The sequence below is a fragment of the Heptranchias perlo genome, chromosome 1 (genome assembly GCF_035084215.1).
Source record: "Heptranchias perlo isolate sHepPer1 chromosome 1, sHepPer1.hap1, whole genome shotgun sequence".
Taxonomy (NCBI): domain Eukaryota; kingdom Metazoa; phylum Chordata; class Chondrichthyes; order Hexanchiformes; family Hexanchidae; genus Heptranchias; species Heptranchias perlo.
Window position 1 is genome coordinate 64725576 of NC_090325.1, and position 27893 is coordinate 64753468.

Below are 27893 nucleotides of genomic sequence, written 5' to 3' on the forward strand. Positions count from 1 at the left end.
CACTTCTCCAGATTGAATTCCATTTGCCACTTTTCTGCCCACCTGACCAGTCCATTGTTAGCTTCCTGCACTCTTAAGCTTTCCTCCTCACTGTCAACCACACGGCCAATTTTTGTATCATCTGTAAACTTCTTAATCATGCCCAATACATTTAAGTCCAAATCATGAATATATATCACTAAAAGCAAGGGACCTAGTACTGAGCCCTGCGGAACCCCACTGGAAACAGCCTTCCAGTCACAAAAACACTCATCGACCATTACCCTTTGCTTCCTGCCACTGACGCAATTTTGGATCCAACTTCCCACTTCACCTTTGATCCCATGGGCTTTTACTTTTCTGACCAGTCTGCCACATGGGACCTTGTTAAAAGCCTTGCTAAAATCCATGTAGACTACATCATACGTGTTACCCTCATCGACCATCCTTGTTGCCGCCTCAAACAATTCAGTCAAGCTAGTCAGACACGACCTTCCCTTAACAAATCCATGCTGACTGTCCTTGATTAATCCGTGCGTTTTTAAATGATGATTAATACCATCCCTTAGAACTATTTCCAATAATTTGCCCACCACCAAGATTAGGATGTCTGGCCTGTAATTACTCGATCCATCCCTTTCTTCCTTTTTTAACAATGGTACAATGTTAGCAGTTCTCCATTCCTCCGGCACCATGCCTGTAGCCAAAGAGGATTGGAAAATGATGGTCAGAGCCTCCGCTATTTCCTCCCTTGCTTCTCCTAACAGCCCGAGATACATTTCATCCGGGCCTGGCGATTTATCTACTTTCAAAGATGCTTAAGATTCCTTAATATTTCTTTTCTCACTATGTTTATCCTATCCACTATTTCACACTCCTCCTCCTTAACTACAATCTCTGCATCGTCCCCCTTCTTTTGTGAAGACAGATGCAAAGTATTCATTAAGAACCATACCCATGTCTTCCGCCTCCACACACAGGTGACCTTTTTGGTCTCTAATAGGCCCTACTCTTTCCTTAGTTATCCTCTTGCTCTTTATGTATTTATAAAACATCTTTGGGTTTTCCTTGATTTTACTTGACAATATTTTTTCACGCCCTCTCTTTGCTTTCGTAATTTCCCCTTTAATTTCACCCCTGCACTTTCTATACTCCTCTAGGCTCTCTGCAGTATTGAGCTCTCGGTATCTGACATAAGCTTCCCTTTTTTGCCTTTTCCTACCTGTATGCTCCATGACATCCAGGGGGCTGTAGATTTGGGAGTCCCACCTATTTTCTTTGTGGGAACTTATTTGCTCTGAACCTCATTATCTCCCCTTGAATGCCTCCCACTACTCCGACACTGATTTACCTTCAAGTATCTGTTTCCAGTCCACTTTTGCTCAATCACACATCAGCTTAGTAAAATTGGCCTTTACCCAATTGAGGACTCTTACTTCTGGTCTATCTTTGTCCTTTTCCATATCTACGCCAAATCTAACTGAATTATGATCACTACCACCAAAATGGTCTCCCACTGATACGCCTTCCACCTGCCCACTTCATTCCCTAAAACTAAGTCCAGAACTGCACCCTCTCTTGTTGGGCTTGCTACGTACTGGACAAAAAAGTTCTCCTGAATGCACTTTAAGAATTCTGCGCCTTCTATACCTTTTACATTGATTGTATCCCACTTAATATTAGGGTTGTTGAAATTCCCTACTATTACTGCCCTATTGTTTGTGCACTTCTCATAAATTTGCCTACATATTTGCTCTTTTATCTCCCTCTCACTATTTGGGGGGGGTCTCATCTCCCCCCTGGCTTTTTTTGCCAATTATTTTAATCTGTGTCTTCTGGTTACCGACTCTCCTGCCAGTGGAAATAGTTTCTCATTATCTACTATATAAAAAAAATTTAAAATGTGATAATTAATCATAATTTGGATTGCTTCTAGCAATTTCTGATATGAACAATTTGTTAATATGATTGCATACAACCTTTTAGGAGACCATAGTGTAAAAAGAAGTGTTCAGAATTTATTATATTTAATGTTAATAATTTATGGCATAGTGAAAGGAGGAGAGGAGACAGGTTTTCAGAGACTTAAAAGCCATCTTGTTTGATTTTAGTGACCAATGACATTTACTTACCCTCACTACTTATGTAATAGATAGATTCCTGATTAACAAGGGAGTCAAAGGTTATAGTAGGTAGACGGGAAAGTAGGGTTGAGGTCACAATCAGATCAGCCATGATCTTATCAAATGGCAGAGCAGGCTCGAGGGGCCGAATGGCCTACTCCTGCTCTTAATTTGTATGTTCGTATGTACGTAATAATTAACAATCATGACCTGAAATGAGAGCAAAATGAACATATGAAAAGAACACTCGACATTCTTGAAACATTAAAACCAATCAGAACAATCAACAAATTAATCAGATTAAGTTACAGTTTGGTAGCTGGGGTAGTAGTGGGAGTTCTACACCAGGATTCAATCCCAACCTCAAATAACATTCACACTCGGGTATAGACAAGGCTTGTTGATTTTTGGAAAGGTTGTAGATGAAGAACTTCACAGCACAGGATGGTAACTCAAAGGGAAAGGAAAACCAATAGAACAACTTGGTCCACTCCACAAATATAGGCTTCTTGTTGGCCAATATGAAGTAACATTGATGATGGTCAAGGAGAATCTCCACCCCAGATTTCTTCACTATCACGAGGTAAAGAGAGACAAAAGCATTAAAAGACACAAAAGTATACATAATTTTTATTTAATTGAAGACTACAGTAAATATAAAGAAATAGTGACCAGTTTCACTGAATAGTAATCATGTAGTGCAAATACTGTCATGACAATGTTGATCATAAAACGATAAGACCATAAGAGATAAGAGCAGGAGTAGGCCATTCGGCCTCTCAAGCCTGTTCTGCCATTCAATGAGATCATGGCTGATCTGATTTTTAGCTCAACTGCCTTTTCCCCATATCCTTTGACTCCCTTGCTGATCAAGCATTTGTCTAACTCAGCCTTGAATGTATTCAATGACTCAGCCTCCACAGCTTTTTGGGATAAAGAATTGCAAAGATTCATGACCCTCTGGGAGAAGCAATTCCTCCTCATTTCCGTCTTAAACGAGCGACCCCTTATTCTGAGACTATGCCCCCTAGTATTAGATTCCTCCATGAGGGGTAACATCCTCTCAGCATCTACCCTATCGAGTCCCCTCAGAATCTTGTATGTTTCAATAAGGTCTCCTCTCATTCTCCAATGAGTATAGACCCAACCTGTTCAATCTTTCAAGCCAGCCATTTCAGCAAGCTAAACACACATGGAAACAACACAAGGGTAATTTCCAACTTTGGCAGGGATGAAAAACTGGTGGTAGTGGATAGGCCGCCCATTATATACCTCACCCTATTTTCCAAGGAAAATCGGGCAGGATGTATAATGAGCAGCAGCTAGATTTCCCGCCTTGCCAAAGTTGGAAAATACCCTCCACTATTTTATTTCCAGTATTATGGTACCTCATATATCAGTCATTCTACTTGTAAGTTAATTCCCCACTGAGTAGGTTTCACTTTTGCCAATAATTGTTCTAATCAAGGAGAACTATGCAAGTCCTAAGGAATGGAACACTTCCACTTTTGATAGCCAAGGAGTAATTTTCGACTTCATGCTCTCAGCGAGGAGCCTTACTGCCTGGGAGCACATATCAGAAACTTGGGAACTATTCAAATAGTCAGAAATCATGTGCAGCATGTGCCTGGATTTCTGACATGCACAAAGAAAAAAATTACCTCTCCAGTGTCAGCCTCAACCACTCCCATACAAAAGGGGACAGATTCAGAATAATATGTTCCACTTGGCCTGCCTGAACAACATACCTTAACCATAACTTCAACAGCAGTAGTGTAAATTTTCAATTTCTCACCTCTGCAATCCTTATGGCTTCTCTAAGTGAATCTGCCAGTTTTGTGCTGTGGCTGCGTAACCAGATAAATTGCGTAGAGACTGTGCAAGTTTATTTTGGTTACTCTAGCAATGCAAAAACAAATGAGGTAGCCTAAACGAGTCAGAGCAAACCATCAAAGATCTGAGTAGAGTTTGAATCTGACAAGTTAACTCAGCTAGCATAACAAACACGCACCCATACTGCACTGATTCTATATTTGCGAGCTCTAGGTCCAGTTGTTACTTTCAGTGCCTGGGTTATCTAAAATGAAAAATGGGTTTATTTTATTCATTATAGATGCAGTGAAAAGCAAGTTTAGACAGTAAAATCTAATTTCCTGCATTACAACAGTGACTTCACTTCAAAGAGTACTTCATTGGCTGTGAAGAGCTTTGGGGACGACCTATGGTCATGAAAGGAACTATATAAATGCAAATCTTTTTTAATTTGAAGTACATTAATGGTGAAGTACATTCCTGTCTTCAGTGCACCTTGTTTTTGTAAAGTACTTATTACTTTATCCTTTTTAACCTCTCCTTGCTGTACCCTTTTGTAGATTTGAAGGTGGACTTGAGAAATTTTATTCTATAATCAGATTCTAGAAAGTGGGGCATGAGGGGATTTTGGGAACTCATTCAGATTTTCCTCACTGACGTGTGTGCGCCTTGGGTGATGGCATGGCAGATTAGAGAAATCATAGCCAGTTTGGAGCTCTGACATACTGTAAAATAAATCTCTTTTTTGTCATATCTTGCCTTTTCCCACATTATTTTCTTGGAATAATTATGTTACTTAATATGCTTAAAATTTTAAAGCTATTTAGTGTCAGAAATTTTCCTATACTGCCAATTCCAAACAATTATGAACAATTGATTTTCAGGGATTCAAATTTAGAGTAAAGTTGAACTTTGTTCCTTGAAATTTGCACTGCATCCAGTTCGTATTCATTGTCTGAAACAGATACTATCCCTCTGTCAATAATTGCCAATTACAGCACCTAAATTTCAAAAAAAAAATCAACTGCTCACTAGATAATGTTTTTGTCATATTTTGTTAGCTGATAAGAACAAGTAAAGAGTCACTACTCTCTTTTATAAGTCTGTATATTATTTCAAATGGTGACATTAATGTATATTTTTTGAATTAGTGTGACATATATGACACTCATGAAAACTGTTGAAGTCTGCAGCTATTTTGAAATAAAAGTAGAAAATGTTAGAAATACATAACAGGTCAATCGGTATCTGGAAGAGAAAGGTTAACATTTCTGATCTGATGCTTCATCAGACTACTAAGACTCACTGCATAACTTCCAACTGAGGTACTTACTCGCACTTGTTCAAAATTGTGGCACTCATTACTGCCCTCAGTCTTTCCTTCTTCCGATGATCTTCAAGCTTTTAAAAGCCTAGCTTTGCGACACCTAATGACTACTTCTTGACTTCTAATTATTTCCAACATTAGTAGAATCCTGCACTATTGCTCTTTATCAAGTTTTCTCATATAAAACTGGATATATCCAAAAGGTTAAGCCTTCTTACTTTCAGATGTTGACTGACATGCTGTGCATTCCCAACGTTTTCTGTTCTTTTCTTAGATTTTAGCATTCAGGGTTTTTAGCAATTGGGACTAGCTTAGTGGTATAAACTGGGCGACATGGACATGTTGGGCCGAAGGGCATGTTTCCATGTTGTAAACTTGTATGATTCTATGATTATAGTCTTCATATCACCATTCATTGGGGACCACAAACAGCTGGGAATAAAACACACAGCTTCCTTCACCCTCCAACTGACAAAGAGGTGAATGCACTGCACTTTACCTGTCACTGGGACTGTGCTTTCAGCCAAAAATTGTAGTTAGCAGCAACTCGCCAAGGCTTCTTCGACAGCACCTCCCAAACCCGCGACCTCTACCACCTAGAAGGACAAGAGCAGCAGGCACATGGGAACAGCACCACCTGCACGTTCTCCTCCAAGTCACACACTATCCCGACTTGGCAATATATCGCCGTTCCTTCATCGTCGCTGGGTCAAAATCCTGGAACTCCCTTCCTAACAGCACTGTGGGAGAACCTTCACCACATGGACTACAGCGGTTCAAGAAGGCGGCTCACCACCACCTTCTCAAGGGCAATTAGGAATGGGCAATAAATGCCGGCCTCGCCAGCGACGCCCACATCCCATGAACGAATAAAAAAAAAATTTGAGTGACAAGCAGTCTCCAAGTGACAATTTTCTGTTTCGCCACCAAACACTACATATCTTGCACTAATAGCTAGAAAGTGCATTTGAGGTTTCCATGGGCCTTCAATGGATTAATATCCATTTATGCAACTCTATTTAAACAATGACAATGGAATGAATTTGTAGTTTATCCAATTTCCTTCTGAAAGTTACTAATTGAATCTGCTTCCACCACCCTTTCAGGCAGTGCATTTCAGATCTTTACTACTCGCTATGTTAAAAAATGTTTCCTCATGTCGCCTTTTGCCGATGACCTTAAATCTGTGTCCTCTGGTTACCGACCCTTCTGCCACTGGAAACATTTCCTTATTTATTCTATTAAAACCATTCATGATTATGAAGACCTCTATCAAATCTCCCCTTAACCTGCTCTGTTCTCGGAGAACAACCCCAGCTTTTCCACATAACTGAAGTCCTCTCATCCCTGGTACCATTCTAGTAAATCTCTTCTGCACCCTCTCCAAGGCCTTGACATTCTTCCTAAAGTGTGGTGCCCAGAATTGAACACAATACTCCAGCCGAGGCCTAACCAGTGTTATATAAAGGTTTAGCATAACTTCCTTGCTTTTGTACTCTACGCCTCTATTAATAAAGCCCAGGATTCCATATGCTTTTTTTAACAGCCTTCTCAACGTGTCCTGGCACCTTCAAAGATTTGTGTACCTACACTGTCAGGTGTCTCTGTTCCTCCACTCCCTTTAAAATTGTACCATTTAGTTTATACTACCTCTCCTCATTCTTCAACCAAAATGTTTCACTTCACAGTTTCTGTATTAAATTTAATCTGCCATGTGTCCGCCCATTTCACCAGTCTGTCTATATCCTGCTGAAGTCTGTTACTATCCTCCACGTTGTTTACTACATTTCCGAGTTTTTTGTCATCTGCAAACTTTGAAATTATACCCTGTATACCCATCCCGGGTCACTAATATATATCAAAAAGAGCAGTGGTCCTCATACTGACCCTTTGGGAAACGCCACTGTATACTTCCCTCCAGTCTGAAAAACAACCGTTCACCACTACTCTCTGCTTTCTGTCCCCTAGCCAATTTTATATCCACGCTGCCATTGTCCATTTAATCCCATGGGCTTTAATTTTGTTAACAGGTCTGTTACTTCATCAAAGAACTCAATCAAGTTAGTCAAACATGATTTTCCTTTAACAAATCCATGTTGACTTTCATTTATTAGCCCATACTTTTTCAAGTGCCAATTAATTTTATCCCGGATTATTGTCTCAAAGTTTTCCCACCACCAACATTAGACTGATTGGCCTGTAATTGTCGGGTTTATCCCTCTCCCCTTTTTTGATCAGGGGTGCAATCCTCCAGTCCTCTAGCACCGCCCCCATATCTAAGGAGGATTGGAAGATTGTGGCCAGAGCCTCTGCAATTTCCATCCTTACTTCCCTCGGTAATCTAGGATGCATCCCATCTGGACCGGGTGATTTTTCTACTTTGAGTACAGCCAATCTTTTAAGTACCTCCTCTTTATCTATTTTTATCCTATCCAATTTCACCAGCACCTCCTCCTTTACTGCTACAATGGCAGCATCCTTTTCTCTAGTGAAGACAGATGCGAAGTTTTCATTTAGTACCTCAGCCATAACCTCTGCCTCCACAACCAGATCTCCTTTTTATCCCTAATCAGTCCCACCCTTCCTTTGACTACCCTTTTACCAATTACAGGTTTATAAAAGACTTTTGGGTATCCTTTTATGTTAGCTGTTAATCTATTCTCATACTCTCTCTTTGCCCCTTTTATTTCTTTTTTTTAGATCGCCTCTGTACTTTCTGTATTCAGCCTGGTTCTCTACTGTATTATGAACCTTACATTCGTCATAAGCCTCCTTTTTCTTTTTCATTTTAATCTCTATATCTTTAGTCATTCAGGGAGCTCTAGCTTTGGATGCCCTTCCTTTCCCTCTTAATGGTATATACCTCAATGCAAGGAGTATAGTAAAGAAGGCAGATGAGCTGAGGGCACAGATAGACACGTGGACGTATGAAAGCTTAGCTATTACAGAAACATGGCTTAAACAGGGGCAGAAATGGAAGCTCAACATTCCTGGTTACAGGGTTTTCAGACGAGATAGAGAAGGGGATAAAAAAAGGAGGAGGGTGTGGCAATATTGGTTAAAGAAACAATTACGGCTGTGAGGAGGGATGATATGTTAGAAGGATCATCAAATGAAGCCAAATGAGTTAAGCTAAAGAAAAAAAAGGGGCAATCACACTGCTGGGAGTGTACTATAGACCCCCAAACAGTCAGGGAGCTGGAAGAGCAAATATGTCGGCAAATTTCTGTGACGTGCAAGAACATTAGGGCAGTAATGGTAGGGGATTTCAACTACCCTAATATTAACTGGGATCCAAACAGTGTAAAAGGTATAGAGAGCTCAGAATTTTTAAATTGCGTTCAGGAGAAATTTTTTAGCCAGTACTTATCAAGCCCAACAAGAGAGGGGGCAGTTCTGGATTTAGTTTTAGGGAATGAAGCTGGTCAGGTGGAAGGGGTATCAGTGGGAGAGCATTTTGCTGGTAGTGATCATAATTCAGTTAGATTTAGCATAGCAATGGAAAAGGACAATGATAGACCAGGAGGAAAAGTTCTAAATTGGGGAAGGCCAATTTTACCAAGCTGGGAAGTGATTTAGCAAAAGTGGACTGGAAACAGTTACTTGAAGGTAAATCAGTGTCAGAGCAGTGGGAGGCATTCAAAGGGGAGATTCAAGGGGTTCAGAGTAAACATGTTCCCACAAAGAAAAAGGGTGGGACTGCCAAAACTACAGCACCCTGGATGTCATGAAGCATACAAGGTAAGATAAGGCAGAAAAGGAAAGCTTATGTCAAACGCCGAGAACTCAATACTGCAGAAAGCCTAGAGGAGTATAGAAAATGCAGGGGTGAAATTAAAAAGGAAATTAGGAAAGCAAAGAGAGGGCATGAAAAAATACTGGCAAGTAAAATTAAGGAAAACCCAAAAATGTTTTATAAATACATAAAGAGCAAGAGGATAACTAAGGAAAGAGTAGGGCCTATTAGAGACCAAAAAGGTAGCCTATGTGTGGAGGCGGAAGATGTGGGTATGGTTCTTAATGAATGCTTTGCGTCTATCTTCACAAAGGAGGGGGACGATGCAGAGATTGTAGTTAAGGAGGAGGAGTGTGAAATATTGGATGAGATAAACATAGTGAGAGAGGAAGTATTAAGGGGTTTAGCATCTTTGAAAGTAGATAAATCGCCAGGCCCAGATGAAATGTATCCTAGGCTGTTAAAAGAAGCAAGGGAGGAAATAGCAGAGGCTCTGATCATCATTTTCCAATCCTCACTGGATACAGGCATGGTGCCAGAGGATTGGAGGACCTGATAATGTTGTACCGTTGTTTAAAAAGGGAGAACGGGATAGACCGAGTAATTATAGGTCAGTCGGTCTAACCTCGGTGGTGGGCAAATTATTGGATTCGATTTTGAAGGACGGCATAACTCGTCATTTAGAAAGGCACTGGTTAATCAAGGACGGTCAACATGGATTTGTCAAGGGAAGGTCGTGTCTGACTAACTTGATTGAATTTTTTGAGGAGGTAACAAGGAAGGTCGATGAGGTGTTTGATGTAGTGTACATGGATTTTAGCAAGGCTTTTGACAAGGTCCCACATGGCAGACTGGTCAAAAAAGTAACAGCCCATGGGATCCAAGGGAAAGTGGTAAATTGGATCCAAAATTGGCTCAGTGGCAGGAAGCAAAGGGTAATGGTCGAAAAATGTCTTTATGATTGGAAGACGGTTTCCAGTGGGGTTCCGCAGGGCTCAGTACTAGGTCCCTTGCTTTTTGTGGTAAATATTAATGATTTAGACTTAAAAGTAGGGGACATGATTAAAAAGTTTACAGATGATACAAAAATTGGCCGTGTGGCTGATAGTGAGGAGGAAAGGTTTAGACTGTAGGAAGATATAAATGGACTGGTCAGGTGAGCAGAAAAGTGGCAAATGGAATTCAATCTGGAGAAGTGTGAGGTAATGCATTTGGGGAGGGCAAACAAGGCAAGGGAGGATACTGAAAGGTGTAGAGGAACAGAGGGGTCTTGGAGTGCATGTCCGCAGATCCCTGAAGGTAGCAGGACAGGTAGATAAGATGGTTAAGAAGACATACTGGATACTTTCCTTTATTAGCCGAGGCATAGAATGTAAGAGCAGGGAGGTTATGCTAGAACTGTATAAAGCACTTATTACGCCACAGCTTGAGTACTGTGTACAATTCTGGTCACCACATTACAGGAAAGGTGTGATTGCACTAGAGAGGGTACAGAGGAAATTTTTGAGGATGTTGCCTGGACTGGAGAATTTTAGCTATGAGGAAAGATTGGATAGGCTGGGGTTGTTTTCTTTGGAACAGAGGAGGCCGAGGAGTTGATTTAATTGAGGTGTATAAAATTATGAGGGGCTTAAATAGAGTGGACAGGAAAGACCTATTTCCCTTAGCAGAGAGGACAATAACCAGGGGGCATAGATTTAAATTAATTGGTAGAAGGATTAGAGGGGAGCTGAGAAAAAGTTTTTTCACTCAGAGGGTGGTGGGGGTCTGGAACTCACTGCCTGAAAGAGTGGTAGAGGCAGAAACCCTCATCACATTTAAAAAGTACTTGGATATGCACTTGAAACGCCATAACCTATAAGGCTACGGACCAAGTACTGGAAAGTGGGAACAGGCTTGGCAGCTCTATTTCACCAGTGCAGACATGATGGGCCGAATGGCCTCCTTCTGTGCCATAAATTTTCTATATTTCTATGTTTCCCCCTCGTGGCAATGTGTCTACTCTGTACCCAAACCATCTCCTACTTCAAGGCCTCACATTGTTCAATTACTGTTTTGCCTTCCAATTTTTGATTCCAATCCACCTGGGCAAGATCCCTTTTTAACTCACTGAAATTAGCCCTCCTCCAGGTAAGCATTTTCACATTTGATTGTTCCTTATCCTTTTCCATAACTATTCTAAGCCTAATGATATTATGATCTCTGTTCCCCAAATGCTTCCCAACTGAATCATGCTCCACTTGTCCCATTTCATTCCCCAGAACGAGATCCAGCACTGCTTCCTTCCTCATTGGGCTGGAAACACACTGTTCAAGAAAGTTCCCTTGTAAACATTTCAGGAATTCCCCACCCACCTCTTTGCCCTTTACACTGGCCCAGCCTATATTGGGATAATTGAAGTCCCCCATCATCAATATGCTAATGAGCTAGCCTTTGAACTCCGTTCCCCAAAGACTGTAAATAAGCAACTCTGTGATCAATAAACACCTCACATCCCATTGTGTCTTCAGAGGGGGTACTCAGGGGGAACAGGCCTTCCTCTCAGGTTGTGAATACAGGGAGATAAAAAATAGAGACAGAAAAAATACATTCAGGCTTTTAAACAGAAAGTTGTAAAGGGCAGCATGCAGGAGAACAGTTACAAGTTATTTTGTTTAAGTAAAGTAAGACGACCCACTAATGTGGGGGGTATAGCATTACTTTGTATTATTATGTGAAAACAAGTTGTACTGATTGAATTAATTGAGTCCAATCATAATTTTCGTTCTATATGTTCACTTGCTGTGAAATGAAGCAGTTTAATGATTCATCTTTGATCTCATCTTACTAAGTGTTTTCTCTGTCCATCTTCAAAATAATTGGCGAGGTGCATTGGGACCTTGTGAAAGACATGAATATCTAATTCACATCACAAGGGGTTACGACTGTTACACTCTTGGTTTACACTAATGTATAGTTAGATGTTGGGCAATAAGTTCACAACCCTAAACACTTAGACTGCTTACAGGAGTTACTAGTATTGCTGTACCTGAGAGTATCTGAGGCAAGACCCTAACCTGTAACAGTGACTATAATGTAATTAAGTTCATATTAAAAAAAGAGTAAAAAGACCAAGACAAAAGTGTTGGACTGGTAATTAGGTAATTTCAGTGGGATGAAGGGGAATATAGCTCAGGTTAATTGGCTGGGAAAAAAGACAGACCAAGCAACAGATCAGATACAAATTAAATACATTCCTATTACGAATAAAAGGATGCCTCAAAGACTGGGGTTTCATGGATAAATTAACAGGTTTCTTATCGTATTTTATTTTATAAAAATGAAGTTTAAGAAAAGGACAGTTGATAAATATAAGGGGGAGTAATACAGTAAAAAACTGAACAAGAACAAATAATTCATTACTTTTTGAAGTGTAGTCACTGTTGTTATGCAAACAAATGCGGTAGCCAATTTGGTACAGCAAGATCCCACAAACTGCAAATGAGATAAATGGCCAACTAATCTGTTTTGGTGATATTGGTTGAGAGATGAATGCCAATCAGAACACCACAACAATGCCCTGCTCTTCTTTGAATGGTGCTAAGGGATTTTTCATGTCCACCTGAAAAGGTAGACAAGCCCCTCGGTTTAATATCTCATCCGAGAAACAATACCTCTGGTAATGGAGAGTGAACTCTCGGTACTGCATAGAGGTGTCAGCCTATATAATTTGCTCAGGACCTAGAGTGGGGCTTGAACCCACAACCTTATGACTCAGAGGTAAGTGTGTTACCACTGAGCCAAGTTGACACTTTTATTATTTATATATTATATTTTTATGTGTATAAGATTAAGAAAATTAAGAGGGAGTATGAAAGAAGACTGGAGGTCAACATAAAGAGAAAGAAGAGATTTTATAAGCACATAAGAAGTAAAATGCAAAAGGATGAGACCACTTAGAGATGAAGGGGGCCATGTTTGTATTTGAGAGTGAGGGAAGAAGGTGGTAAATGTTATAGCTTTGTCCAATAAAGGGGAAATATGCCAGGAAATTATAGGCCAGTTAGTCTCACCTCAGTTGTATAGGGTTGGTTCTACTTGACAAATTTAATTGAATTTTTCAGCAAATCAGAATGTACAAATTAAGGAAATACATTGGATTTTCAGAATGCATTTGCCTTGAAAACGGGCAGTTGGAAAGATTATCTGTAATCACCAGGTATTGTTCTCTGACTATAAATTGTTCTCTGACTATAAATGCGGTAACCTTCCATGGAATCCCACACTCGCTCACCTGACGAAGGAGAAAGCCTCCGAAAGCTTGTGATTTTCAAATAAAACAGTTGGACTATAACCTGGTGTTGTAAGATTCCTTACATTTGATAAGGCACATGGTATTAAAGGGAATGTAACTGCCCAACGAGGTAGATGGCAAGAGGGCAGAAAACAAGAGTAGAGGTAAATGGATGTTATTTGGATTGACTGGATGTGGGTAGTGGTGTGCCCCAGAGATCGGTGCAGGGACCTTTTTTGGTTTTCCATTGATATAAATGATTTAGACTTAAGCAGAAGAGGAATGACATTGAAGCTTGCTGATGATACCAAATTAGGGGGTTTTGCTATCTGAGGAAGAATACAGAGGACTGCAGGAGGATATAGAAAGACTCAAGGAGTGGGCAAACAGATGGCGGATGCAGTTCAGTACAGAGAAATGTGCAGTAGTGCATTTTGAGGAAGTGAAAGGAAGTATATTCTAAAGGATAAGAGTGGAGGAACAGAGATAGAGAGGTCCAGATACATTGGGGGTTAAATTGGATAACCCCAAAAAATGGGTGCGGGTAGTGTGATCCGCTATTAACCCGTGCCCGGTGCTTCCTGCGCAGGCAGGACGCAACTTTCATCTGGCCTGGGGACTTACCTTCAAGCAGCATTGGAAATCAGCATTGATGCAAGGATTCAATGCAATTCTCACTTTCCACCAACAGGGGCAGCCCCAATCTCTTAAAGGCAGGCTGTCTCTTAAAATCTCTTAAAAGTGGCCGGTACCTGTTATTTGCTGAAAATAACAGTCTGCTGTCTGCATGGAGTCTGAAAGGAGATCAGACATCGCACACATGAAACATAGATGCAGGTCCCGTCCCTCACATTTAGAATTCACAATTGAACTAGCATCAGCTACCGTTTACAGAAGAGCGTTCCAAACTTCTACCACCCTTTGCGTGTAGCAGCGTTTCCTAACTTCACTCCTGCACATCCTAGCTCTAAATGTTACGGTATGTCCCTGCGTTCTAGTATTCAACTATATGAGACCTCCAAAAACAGTTACAAATGTATCGGCAGCCAGAAGCAATAATCCAGCAACTAACCTGTAAATCTTACACGGTCCCTTTAAATAGCACTGGTGGGGGTCTTTTAGGCACGCTAAGACATGTTTAGATGTTCATGGTTAAGACTGCGTTGAATTGAGCGTTAAGTCTTAAAATGATGTTGATCACTTTAAATCAGCGTTGACACTGATTGTATCCATTTTCTCCTTACTTTATATGCTTCCAGCGTTTGGTATTTGCGCATGCGCTAATACCTATACCAAAATGGCATCCGGCGCATGTCACGTTGGAAACATGCGTGCACAGCCAAGACGCCATCTTGGCACTTTAGGAGGCCGCGTAGCGCCAAAACAGTGGGCACTAGGCTGCTGAATTTCTAGCCCAATGATCTTTAAAGTTATCAGTGCAGGTAGAAAAGAACATAAAAAAGGCTAACGGGACTTTGAGTATTATACATGTGGCATTGAACATAAAAGCAAGGAAGTAATGATTCATTTATTCAAAACATTGGTTAGGCCACAGAAGGACTACTGCAAGCTATGCTCAGCATCCTATTATGGGAAAGATGCTGAAGCCATGGAAAGGGTGCTGCAAAGATTCACTACAATAATATCAGAAATGAAAGGTTACAGTTGTAGAAAGGCTCAAAAAATTCACGAATACAGGAGGTTGAGGGGTGATCAAGCAAAGATTTTATTATGAAAGGTATTGAGAGGGTGAATAGTAAAAGATTGTTTCCACTGGTTGGCAAATCAGCAATAAGGGAGCATAGACTCAGGATTATCACAACAAAGGGATATTAGAAAATGGAATGCTTCACCGCAATTGGCTAGTGAGACAGAAACAATATAATTGATAGGAAAATTGGATGTGTTTGGAAAGAAAGAATATAAAAGGATATGGGGAAAGCAAGGAAGTAGATTAGAATAAATAGCTTCAATTGATAGAGTCAACACAGGTGCAATGGTGTATGCTGTAATTTCTGTTTGTATAACCTAATTCTTGCAATGGAATACAAAACTATACTACCTCTGTATGGTTTCATGTATTTTTCCACTGTTATGTATGGAATCCTATAAAAGTATTTTAGAATCTTATGTAAACTCCTAAAATATATGAAAAATAGTATTTTTTTATATAAACTAAGTAAACAAAGTTCCAGAACAATTAAGCACTTGGGCCCAGAATATCTGCTAGATTGTGCTAGCTTTTTCAGCGCAATACGGCCGAATCAGCACAAAACATTTATGCTATGTTAAGCTGCCGAATTGCATTGATTCATGGCAGATTTTATGTTTGTGACTATGTTAATGCATTTTAGCGGAAACTCGGCGTAAAATACACCAGCACTGTTTTTAGGCGCAATGTCGATTGCACCCAAAGCGGGAACTTCAGGCCTTTATTTTCAAAAGCTAGGAATCATGAATTTAATTTGCAATCAATGAAATATGCTTTTGGCTGAATCACAGTACATCTTCCAGCAGGAAGTTTTAAATAGACCCCAGGTGGAGTGGGTTGAGGATCCTCCACACTCAAAATTACTCCTGCTAGGAACATAGAAGCAGGAGTAGGCCATTCAGCCACTCAAACCTGTTCCGCCATTCAATTAGATCATGGCTGATCTGCATTTTAGCTCCATCTACCCACCTTGGTTCCATAACCCTTAATATCCTTGCCTAACAAAAATCTATCAATCTCAGTTTTTAACCGTTTTCTTTTGGGGGAAGAGAGTTCCAGATTTCCATTACCCCCTTGTGTGAAGAAATGCTTCCTGACATCACCCCTGAACGGACTAGCTCTAATTTTAAGGTTATGCCCTCTTGTTTTGGACTCCCCCACCAGAGGAAATAGTTTCTCTCTATCTACTCTATCAAGTCCTTTAATCATCTTAAACACCTCAACTGGATCGCCCCTTAAACTTCTATACTCAAGGGAATACTTTTGATCTCAAAATATACTTTATTCCATAAAATTTAAAGATACACACGATTTACACACAGTTCAAATAAAGGGCACAAAATGCAGCATAGCAGTTCAAAGCAATACAGTGCAGATCGTATACACTATGATCTCATTGTTACAATTTTAAAACACGGTACATATTTTCTAATACATTCTGTACAATACAAGGTGGGGTGACTTTATACGGTGGCCTTTCCCTATAGAGCCTTTGCATAGGTCGCACCTTGTTTCAGTGCGTCCCACAGCACGTACCCCTGACCTTGGAGTGTGCCAGTACACAACACTCGGTCACGGACAGCTCCTTCAGCTGGAAGACCGGCAGGTTTTGGGCAGGCCAAAGAGCCTCCTTCACCGAGTTGATGGTCTTCCAGCGGCAGGTGATATCTGTCTCATTGTGCGTCCTGGGGAACAGCCCGTACAGCAAAGCGTCCTGTGTTACCCAACTGTTTAGGAGGAACTGGGACAGATACCAACGCATCTCTCTCCACACTCTCTGCACAAAGGGGCAACCCATCAGGAGGTGGACAATGGTCTCCTCCCCGCCACAGCCTTGAGGGCAGCTCCTGGTGGCGCTGAGATTCCATGCATGTTGAAAGGACCGCAGTGGGAGGGCCTTTCTCACCATCCAGGCTACATTCTGGTGCCTATTGGTCAGTTCCAGCAGCGAGACGTTCTGCCAAATGACATCAACCGTCTGGTAGAGGAAGAAACCGATCGAGTCCACCCTCTCCGTTCCTTGTAAGACTCTTAGAACGTTTTGTGTCGACCACTGTCTGACGGCCTTGTGATCGAAGGGGCTCCTCCTCAGGAACCTCTCCACCCGAGACAGGTGGGGGGGACGTTGCAACTGGATGGGACGTCCTGCGCCTGTTCGGCCAGCGTGGCCAGACCCAGCCTTCTCAGTGTGTTGAACAGGTAGAAACTCAGCACGTAGTGACACTTGTTGTTTGCATACTGGGGCTGTACACATATCCTGAGGCAGCCGCACACGAAGGTAGCCATCAGGATCAAAACGAAGTTGGGGATGTTCTTCCCCCCCCCTTTGTCTGGGAGTTTGCACGTGGTGGCCCTGCAGACGCATTCTACCTTGGACCTCCAGACAAAGTGGAAGATAGCTCGAGTAACTGTGACGGCAGAGTTGTGGGGAATAAGCCTGACCCTGGCCATGTAGAGCAACACCGCGAGGATTTCACACCTAATCACCAAGTTCCTGCTGGTTATGGAGAGGGATCGCCCCACCCACATACCAAGCTTCTGTTTGGCCATAGCGGCCTGGTCCTCCCAATTCTTTGTGCAGGCCAGGGCCCCTCAAACCAGATGCCCAGCACCTTCAGGCAGTCGGACCTGACAGTGAAGAGGACAAAGGACCGGGTCTCCCACTGCCAAAGAACATGGCCTCGCTTTTACTTCGGTTCACTCTGGCCCCTGAGGCCAGCTCAAAATGGTCGCAGATGCCTATCAGTGTGTGGACTAACTGCTGATCACTGCAGAAAGCCGCTGTGCCATAACTTTCTATGATTCGGTGACGTCGTTTACGTATAGGGAGGCCTTAACCTGAGAGCCTCTGCTGCCTGGGATCGTCACCCCCGATACCTGAGTCCTTCCTGATGGACGTGGCAAATGGCTCGATACAACATACAAACAAGACCACGGAGAGAGGACAGCCCTGCCTGACTCCAGATCTGATCAGAATGCTCTCCGACTCCCACACGTTGATTAGGACTGCGCTATGGAGCCTAGTCAATGCAACCTGTCCTCATAATTTAATCCTTTTAGCTCAGGTATCATTCTGGTGAATCTGCGCTGCACCCCCTCCAAGGCCAATCTATATCTTCCTGAGGTGCGGTGCCCAGAACTGAACACAATACTCTAAATGGGGTCTTACCAGAGTTTTATACAATTGTAACATAATTTCCAACCCTTTGATTTCCAGCCCCCTTGAGCTAAAGGCCAACGTTCTATTAGCCTTTTAAATTATTTTTGAACCTGTCCACTAGCTTTTAGTGATTTCTGTACTTGGACCCCTAAATCTCTCTGCTCCTCCTCACCATTTAGAAAATACTCTGATCTATCTTTCTTAGGTCCAAAGTGTATTACCTCACACTTACCCACATCTTCCACAGTTTTGCCCACTCACTTAATCTATCAATGTCCCTTTGCAACTTTCTGCTCCCATCTACACTATTTACTGTGCCACCTAACTTGGTGTCGTCAGCACACTTGGATATACAGCTCTCTATTCCTTCATCAAAGTCATTTATAAGTATAGTGAAAAGCTAAGGCTCAAGTACAGATCCTGTACATTTCTAGGGGAAAACCACTATAGAACCCTAGAACCATAGAAAAGATACAGCACAGAAGGGGGCCAATCGGCCCATCGTGTTTGCGTCGGCTCGAAGAACAACCATGTACCCATTCTAATCCCACCTTCCAGCACCCGGTCCATAGCCCTGCAGCTTACAGCATTTTAGGTGCAGGTCCAGGTACTTTTTTTTAAAAAAAGAGTTGAGGATCCCTGCCTCTACCACCAATTCGAGCAGCGAATTCCATACACCCTCCACCCTCTGGGTAAAAATGTTTTTCCTCATGTCCCCTCTAATCCTCTAAGCCAATCAGCTTAAATCTATGTCCTCTAGTTCTTGAAGTCTCCGCTAGGGGAAACAGGTACTTCCTGTCTACTCTATCTGGGCCCCTCATAATTTCATACACCTCAATCAAGTCTCCCCTCAGCCTCCTCTGCTCCAAGGAAAACAACCCCAGCCTATCCAATCTCTCCTCGTTGCTGCAATTTTCGAGCCCTGGCAACATTCTTGTAAATCTTCTCTGCACTCTCCCGAGCAATTACGTCCTTCCTGTAATGTGGTGACCAGAATTGCGCACAATACTCCAGCTGTGGCCTTACCAGTGTTTTATATAGTTCCATCATTACATCCCTGTTTTTGTTTTCTATACCTCGGCTAATAACGGAGAGCATTCCGTATGCCTTCTTCACAACCTTATCTACCTGTACTGCCACCTTCAGGGACCTATGCATATGCATTCCAAGGTCTAGTCATATCCTGCCAATTTGAGTACATACCTTTTATCCCTACTCTCTATCTCCTACCTTCTAATTAATTCCCTACCCATGTCAATAGGTTGCCTCCAATTCCATGCACTCTCATTTTCATTAACTATCTCTTAAATGAAACCTTGTTGAATGCCTTCTGGAAGTCCATATAAATAACATCCATAGACGCTCCCTTATCTACCACATTAGTTACATTTTCAAAAAATTCAACTAGGTTCATTAGACATGACACCCTTTACAAATCCATGCTGGCTTTCTGATCAGTTCATATTTGTCCAAGCGCTCAGTCACTTCCTAACAACAGATTCTAGTAACTTTCCCACAAGACATTAGATTAATAGGCCTATAATTTCCTTGTTTATCTCTCCTACCCTTCTTAAATAATGGAGTGATATTGGCAATTTTCCAATCCAAGAGGACAATTCCTGAATCAGGAGAGCTTTGGAAGATCATGACAAGAGCATCTGCAATTTCCTCACCTACTTCTTTTAATACCCTGGGGTGGAGGCAGCAGGTCCTGGAGAATTGTCTATCTTTAGTCTCATTATTTTCTCCATTACATTTATTAAGTTCCGCCCCTAGATTTATGCTTAGTTTTCCTCATATCTCTGGTACTTTATCCACATCCTCTACTGTGAACACTGATACAAAGTTAGTGTTTGGCAAGTCTGCCATTTCTTGAGAGTAACTGGCTCTCTCAAGAAACAGCTTGGTCATGTTGAACTGGCCCTACCAGTTTCAAGTGCCCAGTTGTTTCATGCTTCACCTCCTAGCCTGGCTTAGAACCAGCAAAAACATGCTCACTATCACTTTGGTTAATGGGAAATTAGTGCCAATAGTTTAATAATCTTGATCAGGATTGACTAAAGGAGTTTTGTTTGGTAATAGATGAGAATTTGCACATTAATCATGGGATTTTGGAAGAGATAAGCCATAAGTTCCGATTCTCCACAATTTGCTTAACGATTTGCGCTGCTCCACCGTTAGCCTTGCCAAAACTGCAAAAATTACCATCTTGTGTGAGGGTTCTCATTAAAGTTCATTGCATGTTATGAAATTGCTGGATTTATGACATTAATACAAATTAATCTTGCTGCAGCCATTTGGGGTTAGTAATTCATGTCATAAGGATCCTGTTAACGAAGTGATTTATGGTCTAACATGATATTCAATTTTGGAGCCCAGAAAGGGAACAATGAAGCTGTGGAGGCTCACTCCAGCAGGTAGTGAATTATTCCTAGAGGTTTTTTTAAAAAAAGCTTTGTGTCTTGGCAGTATATTTGTGCCAGTCTTGCCATTCACATTCTGGTTAGTGTTAGAAGGCAATAATTTTAGGGATGCAAAGCTGTTTTGACACTCAGAAATGCAAATTTGATAGATTTCTTTCAGATAATATTTTGGTACACAGTATATGAGTAATTTATGACATGACATGTGGTAAGTGTAGCATACTTGGAAGGAAAAAGATGACTTTGGACCTATGGTTCCCAAAGCTCTCCACCACTAGGGTTTTCCTCGTGTCATTTTGGAGTCTGTTGTCAACTGATTGAGATTGATTGCTATGATTAGTCAACAACTCCATTATCATTGTATCATATGATTACCAGGCTAGTAGAAGGCAAACTACATGGGCCTTGGCCTTTTCTCATCTAGCAATTCCTATGTTCCTCTGACAGCAGTTCCACTGTTCCTGATCATGATGGATGAAGTCGCTGTTTCTACACCATATGGGTCAATAATGTTTGAACATTTCACACACCTATCCTGCCATTTCAAATAGCATTCAAAGAGCCAGCACAAGCACAATGGGCAGAATGGTCGCCTTCTGTGCTGTATGATTCTATGGTTCATTAACTTCTCAAGGATCAACAAAATTCTAACAGAACTGGGTTACAATATCTTCTTGTTTTTAAATTTTTTTTATTATTACTTTTCCTTTTCATCTTTTTTCTCTTAATCCACTCTCTATTTCTCTTCCTGTCTCTAATTTACGCTATTTCCTTCTCTATCATTTGCTGTTTGTTTCTCTACCCTTTTCTTTCATTGGTTAAGAAGATAGTCCATTGGGCAAGATGCTCATGAGGTCCCAGGTGCGACATTGACATCGCTGCGCCATTATCGTTTTGACGTTCCAGCAATTTGCAATGCAAATATAGTGCGACATAAATGGTAAATAAAAAGTCCAATTAATGCTGTTTGCCGTGAGATGCATCATTACAGCAATTTCTGGCGCAATATTCATGTGTTTTTTTGAACAATTTTTTTAAAAATAATTGCGACTATCTGAAATATTAATGGCTCAGATACATGGGCAGCAGTTCTTAATTAATTATAAATTCTTGTACCCAATCTATAAATCTAATTTTACACCAATTGTAATTTTAAATTTACATTTTCGTAAGTTTTTGTGCTCATCAAGGAAAGGGTTGTAAGCACTGAGAAAAGGAACCTTTTTTCCATTTTGGGCCCATAGTATCAAATAAAGCTGCACACATTAAAATAATGGAGAAAAAAAGACTTTAAGTAATACTAATAAAACACTTGCTTTCCAGGTCCCTGTAGCCATCAGGCTTGCACTGCCTCTGACCCACCATAAGAGGGCCCCAATGCCAGATGTTATTTCCTTCTGGTGGCCATTGGGTGGCAAGAGGAAAATTGGGCCCTACATGAAATCCCACCCACCTACTGTCATTTATTTGTGGCAGGGTGTGGATACAGTGGCCGAATATGTCTGCCCCCAGTAGGGTCAGAATACAGTCTTGCCAGTATGTTTCAGGGGTGGAGCTCTGTCATTGGACCTTACCGTTTTTCCACCATTGGTCACACAGCTGCTAAACAAAGGGAAAATACAGTCCTAAATGTTTCTCAGAATCATCCAACATTCAACATTGTCAGATTTATGACGAGCTGAGTTAAATGTTTTCACATCTTTGTTATTGGAATGGACTTATTGAGCGACATGACCTCATCTCTTTCCACACTATGTTCATGTAGTGTTATTAGCAAAGAAACTCATTGTTCCTTTCTCTGTCAACTCATCCATAATTTTATTTAAAAAATTAAGTCCAAAGGTTTATGACAATTGGCTACTGTACTCTGATGGCATCTATTAAATGCTAAAAGTGCAAATAAAAGAATTTGTCTTGATATACCACCTCATCACTTCCTCAGGACATCCCAAAGTGCTTCACAACTGGGGAATTACTTCTCAAGTGCAATAACTGCCATTATGTAGATAAAAGCTGCAGCGAAGTTGCAATCAGCAAATCCCAGAAACGCAAATGAGAGGAATAAACAGTTAATCTGTCTTTGGTGGCTCTAGCTTTTTTTAAATATTCGTTCATGGGATGTGGGCGTCGCTGGCGAGGCCAACATTTATTGCCCATCCCTAATTGCCCTTGAGAAGGTTAACCAGGATGCTGGGTGAATAGTGCCATGGAATCTTATACATCCATCTGTGTACACAGTTGTATCATACTGATTCCCTGATATGTATAGCTCATAATAGATCATAAGTTCCCCTTGGTTAAATGGCAATTTGCAACATTTCTAATAAGGAACTGCTTAGGTTGTACTTCTTTTTCATGCAACCCTTTATGGACTGACTGGTTTCTCAAGTCATAAAAATCAAACTTAATCCATATATTTTTTCTAAAATAAACAAATATATGAATTAGGTATCTACTTTTGAGAATTTGTTCCCAATTTTACAAAGAAACAGTCAGTTAACAACTTTCACATTATTTTGAAGTTATGGAAAATTTATTTTAAGCAACTATCAAGGTGTAGTGGGTGATTGCTGCAATAATATTATTCTAAAAACTCACTTATTCATATTACAACTGAGAGCCAAACTTTTCCAAACACATGAAAAATGTGCAACCGTAACATATCTTTTGGATGATGTGGAGATGCCGGTGATGGACTGGGGTTGACAATTGTAAACAATTTTACAACACCAAGTTATAGTCCAACGATTTTTATTTGAAATCTACAAGCTTTCGGAGGCTTCCTCCTTCCTTAGGTAAATGTCAGGGGCTCCTTGAAGCCTACGCATTTATACATCACAGAACAATACATGGTGTTTACAGACTGCCCCTGCAACTGCCCGTTGCCAAGGCAATCACCGTGTTCAGACAGAGAGGTGTCACCTACAGAACCCCCGAATACACATTCAACAAAAAAACAAACAGGAAAAAAAGAGGCAGAAACATCCGGAAGGCAGAGAAAGCCAGCAAATGACCCATTATATTAAAAATAGATAGCTTTTGTTCGTTGGTGGGGTAACGTGTAGCGTGACATGAACCCAAGATCCCGGTTGAGGCCGTCCTCATGGGTGCGGAACTTGGCTATCAATTTCTGCTCGACGATTTCGCGTTGTCGTGTGTCTCGAAGGCCGCCTTGGAGAACGCTTACCCGAAGATCGGTGGCTGAATGTCCCTGACTGCTGAAGTGTTCCCCGACTGGGAGGGAACCCTCCTGTCTGGCGATTGTTGCGCGGTGTCCGTTCATCCGTTGTCGCAGTGTCTACATGGTCTCGCCAATGTACCATGCTCCGGGGCATCCTTTCCTGCAACGTATGAGGTAGACAACGTTGGCTGAGTCACAGGAGTATGAACCATGCACCTGGTGGGTGGTGTCCTCTCGTGTGATGGTGGTATCTGTGTCGATGATCTGGCATGTCTTGCAGAGGTTACCGTGGCAGGGTTGTGTGGTGTCGTGGACGCTGTTCTCCTGAAAGCTGGGTAATTTGCTGCGAACGATAGTCTGTTTGAGGTTGGGTGGCTGTTTAAAGGCGAGTAGTGGAGGTGTGGGGATGGCCATAGCGAGGTGTTCGTCGTCATTGATGACATGTTGAAGGCTGCGGAGAACATGGCGTAGTTTCTCCACTCCGGGGAAGTACTGGACGACGAAGGGTACTCTGTTGGTTGCGTCCCGTGTTAGTCTTCTGAGGAGGTCTATGCGATTTTTCGCTGTGGCCCGTCGGAACTGTCGATCGATGAGTCAAGAGTCATATCCCGTTCTTACCAGGGCGTCTTTCAGAGTCTGTAGGTGTCCATCCCGTTCCTCCTCGTCTGAGCAGACCCTGTGTATTCGCAGGGCCTGTCCATAGGGGATGGCCCCTTTTGGAGGTTTATTAGTGCATCTAAATCTGGTGTTATTCTGCCACCTACTGTTGTGAAATTAACCTGCACTAACTATTCTTCATTACTGAGTTTTAATCAGTGAGGCTTTGAATGATATTTGATGCCCTCAAAATAACATATTAGGAAAAGGTGTAAAAAAAGTCCTTGGAAAGTTCATGGCTAATTAGGCAAGTAAACCTAATGTGTTTTTTTCATAACGAGCTACAATACATACATTAAAAACAATGAGTGACAACATTGCAATGGTATTGAATCTGTAGGTAGCACTGTGAGTACAATGTACTTATATTTCAGACACTTGCTTTCCAGGTCCCTGTAGCCATCAGGCTGAATCTGTAGGTACAGTGGGGTTCAACCATCATCCTGTGACAGGCCCATTGTATCAATCCTCTAAATCTGCCTTCCTTAAACTTAGGAAAATAAGTTTGAGTTCCTACCTCAGTGAAATAAAATTAAAATTCCAATATCCTCAACTCTCCTGTGATCCTCCCGATAAAATTAAAAAACAGAAAAGGAGAACACCTTTCCCAGGCATATACAGGATACCACTTGATTCAAATGGTGAATAAATACAGAAACGTTCCTGATAACAAGCTGGACAAGTGATGATTCTCAAATCCACCACCAGTAAAGGCAGCCCCAGCAAATAATGCCCCAACAATGTCAAGATCGAGAACCCTCCACACCCACAGTTAGCATGCGTGGATCTTGTGGTGTGCTCCACTTTGGATCACCATGCAAAAATGGCACATTACCTGCACAAAGGCACTTAATCCCATGAAACTGTTTCCAGGTCTGGATGGTCCACAGAAAAGACTCAACAATCTTCACTGTTTCAGGCTGGAGTGATACGTGAGAAACAGCATTCCATACACTGGCCCGTTTGATTTTCATTTACATTTCCCATAACACCCCCAGCTTCTTACTGCAGACAGCATTTTTAAAGCTTTGTGGGCTCAATTTAATTTAAATATAACACTTCAACGTAAGTCATACCCAGATCGTTCCGTACAAAAATGTTTGACCAACCAAAATGTGGCAACAAACCTCAGCAGTCTTACTATTTGCATAAAAACTGAGCATACAATTACCTAGTAGACACCAATTATTTTCAATAATATAGTTTGAAGAGATGCCATTTCTTGTATGTACATAATATTGCCACCTGATTACCTCTTCTCCCTGCATCTTGCATATAAAGAAGAAAAGCATAAGCAACAGACCTAGTCTAGAAAACAACATCAAGATGACCAGAACCAAAACGAAGCCCTACTGTGGAGCTATTAGATCTAATACTTGGTGGTAGAGAGGGAATAAATAATGATCGAAAGGCGGTTGCAGCTTTGAATAAACTCTGCAACATTTTTACAATAACTTTTACAGAGATTTGCCAACAATTGTATCTGCTATTGTTTCAGTTATGGTTGCTGAGTTTTTCATCACTGTTCTGCATCACAGGAAAAGGGGAAATTTTCTTTTTAATAACTGAAATTACACCAGGATTATAAAAAAGTCAGTCAAGAGGAAGAAAGTTTACAAAGAAATAAATTATAAAGTCATTGTAGAATGACCGAAATATTTGTTCCTTAAAAGAGCAATTGCTAAAAAGTGCCCACATTCTAATCAGAGCAGTGTGACATAACTCTTGCATGTACTCACTATTTCCTATTTTTTTTAAACTAGTTTCTTATCCAGGCCCATGTTTTATCCTGGATTCATCTGGCTTTGACTCAAAAGTATGTTATGCAAAACTTTATTGAGAATTTCTGAGTTTAAATAAACTGTCATAGGTTGATCCACCAGTTGCTTTATCTGGAACATCCTCAAAGCAAATACATTGGTCGTCAGGCAGGACATTTCCTTCAATGACCATGCTGGCTGTTTCTTATTCTTACACAGTATTCCTCCAGATTAGATTTCATTATTTTAGCTGTCACTGATAGACTAATAGGCCTGGGTCAGTTTTGTTGTCCTTTTTAAATAAAGTCAAATTTGTCGGCTTCCAGTCCTGCGGAACCTCATCAGTGTTTGTCAATTCTTCCAGTTATCGTTCCATCCCATAAATCATCTTCAGTCTTTTTTCTTCAGCACCCTAGGATAAATACCAGGACATGCATTAGTCTTCAGTCCTCCTAGTTTATCAAGTACCTATGCTGTGCCATTTCAATTGGTGCGCAATAAAAACTGGAAAATAAGCTAGTAATATATTCTTTAGTGCTTTATCCTTTCTATTGAACTTATAGAAAATATTGTTAAAATTTCAACTATTTTATTTTCATAACTTTAATGCCACTCTAACATGGTAACAGTAAAAGAGCAGTTAGACAGGAAGTTAAGACACCTTTAGTACCTTTCCTGGAGTTTTTGATAAACTTTGCACGTCAGAAATAAATTTCAGTTTTGTCTTCAAAAAGCTTAACCTGTGGTTTTTTTACCTTCCTCAAATCATTAAGTTGGAGAGGGTCAATGAAGTACAGGTTGCATGCGCTATATTGGAAGGAACAGGTGTGATGCACTAAATAGCATTTTCTCACTCTACATAGGTTAGATGGAGATTACAGCGGCTCGAATTTAGCAGGCCTGCGGGTTCCCGGCGGGTGGTCCTCCGGGAGCATGGTCAACACGATCGGCGAAATTAGTGGGTTGCCCGCGCGATCGTAGCAGGCAACACACTAATAGGAATCAATTACCTGCTCCTCCGGGGTCCGCGCTGCTGGTCTGCGCGTCGGGCGGGCTGCGCATGCGCAGTACGATCTGTCAGCTGGAGGCTCTCTAGTTAAAGGGGCAGTCCTCCACTGACAGATGCTGCAACCAATGGAACAAATTGCAGCATGGAGCAGCCCAGGGGGAAGGCTGCTCCCAGTTTAATGATGCCTCATCACAGGTATCATCAGATGGGGTGAGGAGGGGGAGGACAGAGATCTTCCCCCCAGCGGGCAGGAGGAAGCGACCTGCCTCTGCCACCAAGAAGGCATGGCTCGAGGTGGCAGAGGGGGTCACCTGCGCCACCAACATATCGCCCACCTGCATACAGTGCAGGAGGCGCTGCAATGACCACAGTAGGTCAGCCACAGTGAGAGCACGAAGTCTTTCCCCTACACTCCGTCTGCCACAACACTGCCCCCACCCCACATCTCCTTCGGCACCGCCAACACTACTCTGTCACATCACCCTTCATACCCACTCAAACCCCATCCTCATCTTACCTCCACCTACTCACCTCGCCAGTACTCATCCTGCCACTAACACGCAACCCAATCCTCATACAATCTCATTGCTCCATCCCATACTCACCCTCTCGTGCATCTCCCTCACGGCCAGCCTCACTCAACCTGCCACCACCTGTGCTGCAGCCACAGGGCATGCATCACATATGTGCAGTAGGCAGCGTAAGGCAAATGTGTCGTGAGCATGAAGGGGGTGCACAAGGG

At 41.7% G+C, this 27893-nt stretch overlaps 1 protein-coding gene across 2 annotated transcripts in view; it reads right to left on the minus strand.

The window, feature by feature from the left end:
- Positions 1–23278: 23278 nt before the first annotated feature.
- dhx29 (DEAH (Asp-Glu-Ala-His) box polypeptide 29) overlaps positions 23279–27893 on the minus strand; it is a 113770-nt gene continuing 109155 nt past the window's right edge. For both annotated transcript variants that reach the window (XM_067985901.1, XM_067985912.1), the window contains one exon: positions 23279–26554. The gene's annotated coding sequence lies outside the window, so the exon portion shown is untranslated. The remainder of the gene's footprint in view (positions 26555–27893) is intronic.